The sequence below is a fragment of the Alosa pseudoharengus genome, unplaced genomic scaffold, assembly GCF_046254945.1.
Source record: "Alosa pseudoharengus isolate Yale_2024_CS ecotype anadromous, Long Island Sound unplaced genomic scaffold, YU_APseudo_1.1 YU_APseudo_1.1_scf_14, whole genome shotgun sequence".
In the NCBI taxonomy this organism is placed as follows: domain Eukaryota; kingdom Metazoa; phylum Chordata; class Actinopteri; order Clupeiformes; family Clupeidae; genus Alosa; species Alosa pseudoharengus.
The window spans coordinates 40,151,548-40,164,742 of NW_027468609.1; the positions used below are offsets into that span (position 1 = coordinate 40,151,548).

General features: G+C 42.7%; 1 protein-coding gene and 1 long non-coding RNA gene across 3 annotated transcripts in view; one reads left to right on the top strand and one right to left on the bottom strand.

Annotated features, from left to right (window-relative positions):
* Positions 1–570: 570 nt before the first annotated feature.
* On the bottom strand, positions 571–7,632 carry LOC143123477 (uncharacterized). Of its 2 annotated transcripts, none has more exons than XR_012986836.1 (3): positions 7,553–7,632; positions 2,420–2,550; positions 571–1,731 (listed from the first exon to the last, which is right to left on the bottom strand). It is a non-coding gene; the product is annotated as an uncharacterized LOC143123477 (long non-coding RNA). The 2 variants fall into 2 exon arrangements; XR_012986837.1 differs by having other exon boundaries at positions 2,399–2,550.
* The window catches only part of s100z (S100 calcium binding protein Z), a 32,635-nt gene continuing 22,437 nt past the window's right edge, over positions 2,998–13,195 (top strand). The window contains exon 1 of the mRNA XM_076284926.1: positions 2,998–3,062. The gene's annotated coding sequence lies outside the window, so the exon portion shown is untranslated. The remainder of the gene's footprint in view (positions 3,063–13,195) is intronic.

Consider the following 13,195-nt stretch of genomic DNA (forward strand, 5'->3'; position numbering starts at 1 on the left):
AATAATCCAAAAATGTCCCTTTGGGTCTACAGCCCAGTATAGTTTGATATCTCTTTGTTCCATTAAAATTAATCCCATTCTTCCGACAGCTCAACCAAAGGCTATTTTAGATCACCTCCTTCACCTCTTGTACAGTAAGAATCAACAATGACATGCCAAGTGCAAAGACAATGACAAGCTTGGGACTGAAGCCATGCAGACTCGGCTAGATTTAAACACAGCAGGCCGTTGCAGCAAGACAGTGAGCCAATCCTAATATCATAGGAAAACAGGTGGGGCTGTGTCATTAGGCTGATTGCCACTGACACCAGCGACTGTTACATACAAGACTTAAGTGTCTCAATTAAATCAATTAAACGTGACTATATCGCACTGGGCTCCGCACTGCGCCTCTGTGCAAAGAACTTCAGTTCGCGTGCCCCCTCTCCTTCCCTCATCACAAACAAAGTGTGGGCACGGAGCAACAACAACCCGCGCCTTGCCGTGCGGCTGCAGTCTACTTGGAAGCAGCGGGGAACATAGGACCCTTTTTTCAAAAAAGGGTCCTATGTTCCCCGGTAGCGGGGAACATAGGACCCGGGGAACATAGGACCCGGGGAACATAGGGATGACCCCGTCTGAAAGGCTTATGATTAGCCTATCGGCTACCTGAAAAGTTAAGTGTTTAAACTAGCATTTAGAGTGTTCTATTTGATGGTGTATTGGCCCTGAAGTTTGTGTGATATATAAACCACAATCCTTGTTGATAGAAGTACCAATGTTCGTCTAGAAAGTTTTTATTCACATTAAGATTTTCGCCATAGGCAGTAAAAGACTCCGCCATCTTAATCAGGGATTTTCGCTGAGAAAGTTTACGCCCTTTCAACCAATCAGAGGCATCACTGTGGGATTGTTCAGGATTATGGGTAATGAAGTACTTATCCAAGACATCGCGAATAAAAGACATTTATCTCAAAACAAGGTTGGTGCCCCTTGATTTTTCGCTCTCTATATGAGCATATACAATCGCTTAGTACAGCCGTAGCTGGTTTTTAAGTCTACCGTGTATGGTTACGTTTTTATGGCTTATATCCCAGTTGTCAATGGAGAAATTGTATTGAATTCTTACTTCCGGAATTGGCTGTGGGCGGGACTGTGATGCTCCCCAGATAGCAAACATACACTGGGACGGAACTGAGCCACACCTACCAAAACGTCCGGCACGGATCTGCATAATGGACCTGATCCGGCGTCCAAACGCACATCGGTCCAAAATTGGTCTGGATCCGTTTGACGGATCTGGTGCCAATAAGGGGTAAAACTGGCCCAGTTCCGTATGATAGTCTGTGTTACTGACGTGTTCCAGATCTGCTTATCATATGCAATACAGGTCTGCTTATTGTGTGTGGTACGGACCCGTTTATCAGATATCAGCCGGCTTTATTTTGACATGTGAAATGTGATTGTTAATTATCCTGAAAAATCTGTTTGCTACACATTTGCTAACAGGTTCATTATAGGTTCACCCAGGCTAAAGTTCGTAAAGTTTTCCCAACAGCTCAACTGCTAATAAACATAAGCTAGGCTACAAACACAATAGGGGGGAAAAAAACTTTACACATAAGTGTCTTATTATTTTTTATTCAACAACCTGGCTGTAGAAGTGCAATCCCAGACAAAGTTTAAGTCGTGTTAATTCCACTGTTCCCATCGATATTCAGGCTGTCCCCCTCAGTCATCTCCATGGTCAATCTGAAACAACACAAAATAAACATTAGCCATTTATTCCTTTTTGAAAATAGTCACAATTAAACTCGTTTTTTTATCATCAGAGATCCTGTTAGCGTTATCACTGTTTTTCCAAAATAGTTATTGTGATGGCTGTTTTGCTCAAGCTAAGCTAGTATATTGCTGGAAAATAATAGTATAACCTTACTGTAAAGTTATCAATTGCTCGGCTGCTTGTTGTTGTCTCTGAATAAACCAACAGAGATAAAAAGCAGATAGCCTACTTTGAAAAGTTGGGCTGCGTCCTAGTCCAACCCCAGGCTGGCAAATCATGTCAAAAGATTGATAGTGAGCAAACCAAAGATCCTTGATTAACGTTACTGCTTGGACTTCTGCATGCGTGGCAAGAATATGGGGTTGTCTCATAGCACTGTTAGATCTGACACAAACAACAATTGACTACTTTTACCACTGCTAGGTAATAATATAAATAATGAAACGAGCATATGATCAATATTGAGTCAACTATATATTCTTTTCCAGCCTTACTTTAGAAATGAAGTGGCCATGGGAACATAGTGCACCCCCATGGTTTCTAAATTTGTGCCATTCCAAAATAACCTTTTTTTTTCTTTAGCAGCCAGTTGACAATGAAGTAGGGAAAGGACAGTCAATTTAGCAGAATCAGCACCTTAATTAATGTCATTACCACCTGGGTCTGCTGTGAAAAAATGGTCCTTCGGCTCATATCCGTAATCCAGGTTTGGGCCAAATCAGTGTTTTGTATTTTAAACGCATCTCCTGACTTCCAGTTGAGTTGCGGAAATCGGACCTGGGTCAAATCTGTAAAACGATGATAAAACAGCATTGCTAGTGTTAGAATTAAAGTATGTTATGCCAAATGAGATGTGCTTTGAACTAAATGTAAAGACAGAACATAATGTATCAGCTGTAAGAAACTGTCAGCAAAACAAAAAGCTGACTGGCAACTAAGCAAAAAAAAAAAAAAGCAGAACCAATATTTCATGGCAAGACATAATACCAAACTTGGACATGTTCTGCCTGACCGAGAGGGGTATAAAAAGAGAACAGCCCCTTGTTCTTTGGTTCTTGGTTCTTCTTTTTCCTTTTCACTTTTCTTTGGACCGAGCATTTAGCCTTTAGACTTAGACAGTTTTTATTCCTTGTATTTTTGTTTATATTTAATAAAAGTCAAAATCCTAACCTTTGATTAGGAGTTTGTAAAAAGACCGTGTAGCGTTTTTTTTCGTATTTTTCTGCCTCTCCTGTGTTGCTGAGAACCCCGGATGCCTTGCAATAGGGCCTCCTGCTCCAAAGATTTGACATCGCTCCGGGTAAGTAAGGCGTCCGTTTGAGGGCTACTTTCTAAGACACTGTATATGGGCAAAAAACATACTGCACTGACATACACAGGAGTAGCGAACTCAGCCAGGCATTTGGGAAGGAAAGTCCTATGCTCCAGGGCAGACAAAAAACCAAAAGGGCTTTGTTAGCAAATTTATTTGGCGCGACAAATTGTTTGTGAAGCTAAAGTCTAGGACCCGTTGTGGTCTAAATGCACATCACACACCCAAGCGAGGATACGGAAATCTGCCTGATAAATACAAGTGTATTTATAGATAGAATCTAAATTGTTATAGATCCGTTGTGGTCAATTGAAGTTCTTATATGTTACAAGAACTGTCATTTAAAAAAAAGGAGCTTTAATTTAATTTTGACAAGAATCCCCAAATAATAGGGTAGTTGATTTTCTCTCAAATCTGGACGGCCAGACGAACGTCTGTAGTGAGTTTCTGACCTCTCTCAGATTTTGATGACAAACAACTCTTGCAAATACAGCTCTGAATTTCTTCCTCTTTTAGTGAAGTTAACCACAGCGACTAAGAGATAGAAAGTGACTCTGAAGTAGTCCACCTTCCTTAGCCCCCTCACCCCAGATTAGGGAATTTGATTCAGATGGGGAGAGCCTCTCCATCAAGTCAATCCTCTCGTACAGCCTAAACCCGTCGAAAAGGGGCCCCTGCACCAGACACACACACTGAAAGATACTTCCTCTTTTACCCTGTGATATTATCACAGTCCGAAGACGAACACCAACAGGAGTAGCGATCTCAACTGTGTTAAAGGGAATCCCTTTGGACACTAGAATAGTCACAAAACGCACACCTCCTCTTTTACCCTGTGAAATCCTCACAGTCCGAAGATGAGCGCACCCACACCCACAGGAGTAGCGATCTCTACTGTGAAAGTCTTGATAAAATAATAGCGCAGGCGTAAATCGGCCCAGTAAAGGACAAAGAAGGACAATAAGGTACCGGCCCTTATAAATCCTGGCCATATAATTACTGGCAAACCAAGTCGATCACTGAAGCCGACAGAGGCTGACTGTATCCGTAACTTAAGGTAAACCTTAGGTGTCACTGGTTGTATCCTCATGAGAACCCAGAACACATAGTGAAGGGGTAATTGCTAACCCCACGAGGAACCGCACCTATAAAGAGCCCTTATAAATGAGGAACAGTTATTAAACAGCCGAGACTAGGGTGACATGGCCAATGCAGCTGCAGATAGTGAATGGACGGATGACTCAGATCATGCCAAAGATGCAGATGATGAGCAAGAAAGACCATTTAACATGCAAGCCATAAGAGATGCCATAGCCCGCCATCAAAGCCCGGGGGGTAGGAGACAACTTCGTCAACCGACAAGCACATCTAATCCCACACAGAATTGCAGGTTGATCCTAGGAAGTGTGTTAGATTTAGACTTCGGCACTGACAGGAGCACATTCCTCAACCCGGCAAACATCCAACTGTCTCACTCAGCAGGAGTAGCTGCTGCAGTGCAAGGACGATGGAGCGAAGAGACCCGAAATAATAGGGCCCTCTTACTACCCCAACTCCCGCTGAAGTCGGGAACAGTGGTAACACAGAAAATCATTACTGATCCACAAGTTAGCACCGTTCTACATGTGGCTTACGAGGCTCATGATGGAACAATGAACCACAACCAGCAGGCACAATACTTGCAAACATTACGGCGGAAGGCCGTATTAACGGCATCAGGGACAATAATAACCACACCATTTGGTGATAGGGTTTTCTGCTATGAAGCAATAGCAGCAGCAAAAGCACTCAGGAATGTAATACTATTGAATTCAGGGAAACGGTTTGAAATAGTAGCGCTCACAAAAGAAGCCTTCCAAAGACTAAATACAAAATAAAAAAAAAACCCACGGCTCAGGCCCCGATAGTTTAAAAAGAGATAAGGAGTAGTGCGACAAGCTCCCCTACTGCACCCTTGTTAACCGACTTCACACCTCAACTGCCAGACACTCTAGCTCCAGCATTAGAGCCTGAAGAGCCTAGAACAGCCCCAAATACAGACTCAATAGAGCCTGAATTCCCAGACCCTCAGATTATTAAGGGGGAGAAAAATATATTTTCTTAGCAGTACCACCAGATCAGGTGCCCTGTCTTGTTGACATTATGACAGACCCTCACGAAGAAGCTAAAATAAGGACAACATTTGGTTCAGCTAGATACCGTATAGCTCATAGTACAATTGCCATCAGCATAGGAGAGCCCAAACCAGAGCAAATTGTGAGACTGAACACCCCAGGGACAGTTAGGGAGTGGTACTCCGCAGTGCAAATGGGAACCGCCAAGAGTAACCTGACTGTGAGATGCAAGTTGACATAGAAGAAAATTAGGCCCTTTTAGAAAGTCTGATGAAGACAGGCATATGCAAGCAGCCCAGAAGGGGCCTCTCAGATTATCACCACACTTCCAACCGCAATGGAAGGGGAAGTAACAAACAAGATGAAAACCGAAGTCATATCACAAGCAGTTATTTACTGACGGTTCGAAGAGAGTAGGCAAAAACCTTACCAAATGAGCCATAATAGCTAAAACTCCTGAAGGGAATCACATAGTTAGCCTGGGCTGACACCAGAAAAATAAAAATCCTAAAAATAGTGACATATAGTCAGTATTGTTATAATAGATTTACAGAGGACTTAGAGTTTTGGGAACAGAGAGAGTGTTAACCCAAAATACACAACGCAGTAGGACATAGTGGTCTGATGCGAACACATGCTTGGTCGAACAATAACCAAATACAGATAGCAGGTTTTAACCCACTATTTGGAAGAATAAAAAGCAATTGCGAAAACTGTGCCAACAAAGGAGGAGGTCCCATTCCGAAGGGAAAGATGTACCCCATAGCCATTAAAAAGCCAGGGGAGTGCTACTCCGCTGACATCGCGGGGCCTCTGCCTACCACTTCATTAGGAAATTTGTATTTTCTAATTATTACTGACAATGCATTGAGAATGACTCATTTCAAGAACAAAATAGTATTAGACTTACTAGAAGAAATGGGCACTCAAACAATATTCTCAATTGCATACCATGGTCGCAGAAAAGGGCACCCAAACAATATCTTCAATGGCATACAATGGTCCCAGAACAGGCAGAGAGGTTAGCGAGAGAGTACATGAAAGCAAATTCCACTGCAGACTGGGACAAGCCAAGGCAGTTGATGTTGCTAAATGAATACTCATCCCAACCTAAACTCCCAGTAACCGACATACCGCCCATTGATAACACCCCTGAACACTCCTATTCTGTTCCACAAGTCAGACAGAGACTGTAGGTCAGTAGAAGGACATGCGACAACACACAAAACACACAAACGAAGGTGGGGACGTAGTAGTGAACGTAGAAGACAACGTGGTGACCTTAGCGAGAACAGGCAGGGTACATCTCTCACACATACGTTTACAAACATGACAACACCCACAACACTAATGCCCATGTGTCTTGCCCGAGGACTGCCTATTTTTCTCAGCTACACAGGGGAGGGCTCGATCGACTGGGGCGAGGTGACCCCTCGGACCCAGCTGAAGCACCGCTCAGATGGACAGCTTATACACCAGGAGAGTGTGCTCTCTGTGGAGTAGAATGTACCATGCTCCACTGGAAAGGTGTACGAAGACTTAGGGGCAGCCTGCCCAAACTGAAGAAATACAAAACAAATTGTGACAGTATTGAACTGAGTGGGCTATGCAAGCTGACTCGCATGTCCTGTCTTGACTGTGCATGTCCTGTCTAGATGGACAGGGCAGACTCTATAACTATCTACAGTATGGATCATGTCCTGACTGGAAACTGTTTTAAGAAGGGATTCTATAGCCTAATCCCGAGCAATTCCAATCTGAAACCCCTGAACGGGCAAGTAGGATTTTTTTTTTAGCCACCCGGAGTAACACCGGTTACACAGACACTGCTATTAGTCAGTATTTGCAATGTGCTTACTGCACCACTCTGACTGTTGTCAGCAATAAGAGAGAGCTAATAAAAATGCCTGAAGCCTTCTGAGGCCAGATGCGTATGCCACAGGCTACAAACCACAAGAAAACAGAACAATCACTGGACTGTGAAAGCGATCAGTGGAAGCAGTATAACGGGCCCCTATGCTAGGCCCTCTACCAGCCTACATGGTATGATCAATTCCAGCATGAGCAATGGAATTGGAAGAAACTTTTAGACTTGTTTGAAAGGATAAAGTCACCTGAACTCAACTCGTGTACACTGGAGCTCAACTCGTGTACACTGGAGAGGGGAGAGAGCTCAGAGCCATAATAATCTTCAAATGCACAAGACAATATGTAAACTTGAATGTTCTCACCTGCGCTAGCTTTATAGCACATGGGATAACCACAAACCCCTGGACTTTAGAAACAAGTAGAGAGGACCGTTCTGATATGAGAACTGCTCATTTCAACAACATCCAACTAAAGAAAAAATTAGCTGCAGTATACCTGAATACTCAGAAATCCTGACCATGATGGTCAACATGCATCCAAATATATCACTGGAACAAGAAGAAGTATCTCCTATTCACACTTGGAGTTGTAGCAATAGTTGTATTGGTGAAATTATCCTATGGCTTACTTCTCGAATTATCATCCCAGAACAAACCACTAAGAGAGAAAATAGCTACTTCAGAAACAAGTGAGAGAGAAAAGGGGAAGTACGTGGAAAACTGACAGACAGATATGTTTATTGCTGTGACAGTTGAACAGTCACGTAGGCTGGCTGGTTCAACAAAACCACAAACCAAGACACCCAAGATGAACCGTGAACTTGACCTTTGCTGATACATAAAATGACCTGAAGGGTTAGACTAGAAATCACTCCAAGATCATCAGACTTTAAAACAAGACCTCTCATTCTCCACAAACGAAACAAATTTATCCAACAACTCCTTGGACACCAACTCTTCGACTACTCCTTTCCCGGTGGGGACCCAGCCGGTAGGCACTTTTTTGATATCAACAATGATGACATGTTTCCTGCTGCCGAATCTCATATACTACTTTATTGGAAGCATATTGTATGCAGCAATTAATCTAGGCAGACTGTACATAATAGGCAAGACTATACCTAGTGCAACAATTGTTTTCATGGGCTTAGGCGTCAAAAAGACAGGCCTCCCTGGTTGGACAACCATTAACGCCATAATGATGTTGATAGGGCTGTCAAATGATGTGAAGAAATATTACTTCCTTGAAGCATGGTGGGCCCCATTTATCATAAGGGCCACAGACCTCGGTATTGCTGATATATTTTGTCGCAATAGCCTCAACTATGACAACAGTCAACCCTAAGGGTGAGATACTGTTTATCGGCGCTCAGTTCATAGGATTGACAACAACATGTGCTGTGCTTGACGCACTGGAGCAACCCGTGTGTATACTCGTGTGTGCATATGTGTATTACACCGTAGGGAAGGCTAACCAAAGCAGACTCACTTCCCCTATAGACGGCCAACCACTATACTCTTTTCACAAATACCTGGATAACAAGCCAGCTAAAACAAGGACGGGAGGATTACTGCCTTCTACGAGGCTTAGATCAGGCCCCCAACACCCCCAGCCACAAAATAAGAGAAAGAAGGAAAGAATACACGATCAGACCACGCACCCTTATAGACATCCATAGTGACCTGTCCCCCAATTAGCCAAAGAGTCTGAATCAAGGACAGACTGACACCCCACAACCAATCATTGAGTATAGCACAGGAAATGAATTTGATCAACCCCCTGCAGCGCCTAAATTCAATATTAGTTTTTATAGTATTCTCCTTGATGAATCCATTGCTGTTAACAATTTAGTTACCAGACCAGATGTTTCAACACACCCAGTACAAGAATGGGTGAACATGATAGATGGCAATAGTGGCCAATACGCTCCAATGGTGGAGGCTGAAGGAGAAACTATGATGCAAGCAGACATAATGCAACCTATGACTGTCGAAGTGCAAAATGAGTCTGTACAGACTGCAGATATGATGGAGATAGAAGAACATGCGGAGCCTGTACATGCAACAATTAGAAGACGCAGTTTAGCCTGGGTTGGAAGAATTAGGTCTCCGTGAAACGAGTCAGTTGAAAAGGTGTTACCTATGGGCAGATGAAGAACATAGAACACACAAACTGACCGTTAGGGCCTTGAGAGATCCGAACAACTGGAGATGGCTTAAACCAGATGAATACCTTCCATTAAATGAGTCTACACCTCCCTCCCATTTGAATTATCATGTACCACGCCACACTGGCAGGGGAGGTGGAGTAGCTACAATCTATCAATCTAGTCTTCTCACATCTCCCAAGCTCACACACAAGTTTAAATCTTTTGAAGTTCTAGTCCTCAATTTTTTACCGCCAGACTGGAAAACTGATCAGCCTATAACTGTGGTCACATTGTACAGACCCCCTGGCCCCTACACTGAATTCTTAGAGGAATTTTCTGATTTACTTTCCACTTTAACTATCCAAACAGAAAAAATACTTATATTGGGTGATTTTAATATTCATATGGATAATGTGCACGATTGTCTCACAATTGCATGTCAATCCCTAATTGACCATGTCATCGGTTCTGCCAAAATGTTAATTCACCCACGCACCGACATAACCATACTATTGATCTAGTCTTGTCATACGGCATAAACATAGAGCAGTTAAAGGACAATTCCGGCGCAAAATGAACCTAGGGGTTAATAACACATTTGTACGAGTTCGACCGTTCGCTGGGATTTATTTTCATGCTAGTCGAATATGACCAGTTTTATTGCAAACCGCTAATTAGCGTTTAACGCTAGCCTTCAGGGCACACGTACAGTAGAAAGAAATCGCTATTTCTATACCACTAACAAGGCTCAAAATAGCACCACACTTACATAGTAGCATAATGAGGGTCTCTACATGTAAACCGAAGCATTGAGAACTTTGTAAGTGTACAGGCAGATTACCGTTCACGTCTGGTTCACATACAGGCAGGCGCCTTGGGAAAACGAAACTCTGGGATGTGAAGTGAATCTTGTGTGAAACGTTGTTGCTGAAAGAAAGGACTGTGCAAAAGAGAAGCACTGAACGCAACAGGAGACGTAAGAGATGGCAGGCTATTTGAACGAATTTGAAGACATCGAGGATGAACCGTTATTGGACGTCGGAATTATAGCCTACCAACGAAGAGCTGCGGAGCTCCGTGAAAGGGCTATGAGAGAGAGAGCTACCTGTAGTCAATGCTGCACACAGCCTCACACTTCTGGAAACTGTAGGCTACCTGCGGACATTGTGAAGCTATAGCCACCGAAGAGGAGTGCCTGTGTTGCATGGAGTGGGACCTGTTGCGTCGCGATCCCCAAGAGACGCAGTGTTTTGTAGAGTCTGAAGATTTCCCCTCATTTATAAACAGGGCTGTAGTTGAAACTTTTTTCCATGTCCCGAAAAGAAATTGGAGGCGGCGATCCATACCAGAGAGACCAGATGGACATCCACTAAGTAAGTACACTATACAAGTTATGTTACATCGGAGCTATTATTTCTGATAGGCCTATATTGAGCAAATTACGTTTGATTTTAGTTCACATCGCCTGCCTGTGTATGTGAACAACCAGACGTGAACAGTAATGTGTTTCTTTTTAATAAACTGCCTGTACACTTACAAAGTTCTCAATGCTTCGGTTTACACGTAGAGACCCTCATTATGCTACTGTGTAAGTGTGGTGCTATTTTGAGCCTTGTTAGTGGTATAGAAATAGCGATTTCTTTCTACTGGACGTGTGCCCCGAAGGCTAGCGTTAAACGCTAATTAGCGGTTTGCAATAAAACTGGTCACATTCGACTAGCATGAAAATAAATCCCAGCGAACGGTCGAACTCGTACAAATGTGTTATTAACCCCTAGGTTCATTTTGCGCCGGAATTGTCCTTTAACAATCTTGCCACAACACCCGACCTTAACTGACCACCATCTAATTACTTTTACAATGACATTACAACATGCAGTACCTAATTTAGCTGAATACTACAGCCGCGGCTTATCTGAAAAAACTAATGCAGACTTTCTAGAAAAAATTTCGCCTACGCTTGCCCCATTCCGGACTCATGTGGTAGGCCTATCAGAAGGCCCATTCCTTAATCCAGCCGAGGTCGACTTGTTAACTGATAATGTGATAAAACAATACAAAATTTCTCTTTACCACAATCTCCCGCCTGACGAAGAGCCACACCGAAGTAACCGAATCTATCCCTATCAAACAGTAATGACTTCATGAACTTTTTCAATGACAAAATTGAAACAATTAGAGATAAGATTAATATCCAGTCAGTCTCACCAAATATTCATACTCCATTGCTGAACGGTAGCGAAAACATAATTGACTCACAGATGAGACGAACAACGTTGAATTCATTTACACCTATTGACATATTAGACCTCACTTCCACAATCTCTTCATCAAAATCTACAACTAGTCTACTAGATCCTATTCCTACTCATCTTCTGAAGACTGCTCTCCCTTTCTTGGATAATGCTTTGCTCCAGATTATAAATAACTCACTGCTATCAGGCCATGTACCACAGTCGTTTAAGTTATCTGTCATTAAGCCATCCCTCAAAAAGCCTACCCTTGACCCTAACAACCTGGCCAACTATAGGCCTATATCTAATCTCCCTTTTTTGTCAAAAATACTAAAAAAATAGTGTCGAAACAAATTGGTACCTTCTTGCATATGAATAAAATCCAAGAATTATATCAGTCTGGTTTCAGAGCTCACCACAGTACTGAATCAGCCTTAGTTAAAGTTTTTAATGACCTCCTCATCGCTGCCGATAATGGACATATATCAATATTGGTCCTCCTGGACCTCAGTGCTGCCTTTGACACCATAGACCACAACATACTACTCCACAGGCTTGAACATTCGATAGGCATTAAAGACTCAGCACTCGCTTGGTTTAGATCATACCTTTCTAACCGCAGACAATTTGTACAGGTTCACAATGAACCAGCTACCCAGACTATGGTCAAATATGGGGTACCTCAAGGCTCAGTACTAGGGCCCCTGTTATTTTCTCTCTATATGCTTCCTCTAGGCTCAGAAATTAGGAAACATGGCATTAAATTTCATTCTTATGCAGACGATACACAACTATACCTTTCCATAAAACCTGACGAATTGACTCCGTTAGCCAAACTTGACACATGTATACGAGACATAAAGACATGGATGACGAACAATTTCCTGCTTTTGAACTCCGATAAAACAGAAGTCATGGTTTTAGGTCCTAAAAAGATGAGGGATATCCTATCCTCATCACAAGCTACATTTACTGATCTCCGACTATCCTCATCCACATATGTTAAAAATCTAGGAGTTACAATTGACCAAGACCTATCTCTAAGTAATCACATAAAACAGATTACCAAAGCTTCATTTTATCATTTAAGGAACATTTCAAAGATAAGGAAGTCTTTATCCCTACCAGACGCTGAGAAATTAATCCATGCTTTTGTCACCTCAAGGATTGATTATTGCAATGCTCTATACGCTGGCTGCAATAACACCTGTCTAAAAAGCTTACAGCTTATACAAAATGCAGCTGCTCGCACACTCACTAGAACTAAAAAATATGAACATATTTCCCCTATCCTGGCATCTCTACACTGGCTGCCTGTTAGAAGTCGCATTGACTTCAAAATATTACTTCTAACATACAAAGCCATTAATGGCCAGGCACCAGAATATATTAAAGATCTCCTAGTCCCATATAACCCACCCAGACCGCTACGATCACAGAATACTGGCCTTCTTGTAATTCCAAGAATCTCAAAAACTACAGTAGGAGGCAGAGCTTTCAGCTATCGCGCACCCCTCCTCTGGAATAATCTTCCTACATCAATTCGACTAGCAGACACCCTCCCTATTTTTAAGTCTAGACTTAAAACATACCTCTTTACTGCCTCCCATAGTTAGGTATGGTGCGTGGAAATTCACCCACCTCAGGGTTTTTTGGAATGGACCACCCTGCTGAGTCCTCGTGTGACTGGCACCCCAGTCGCGCGTGCGATGGTGGTCACTGACCATACCTGCGCTGGTGTCGACTAACCCTCAC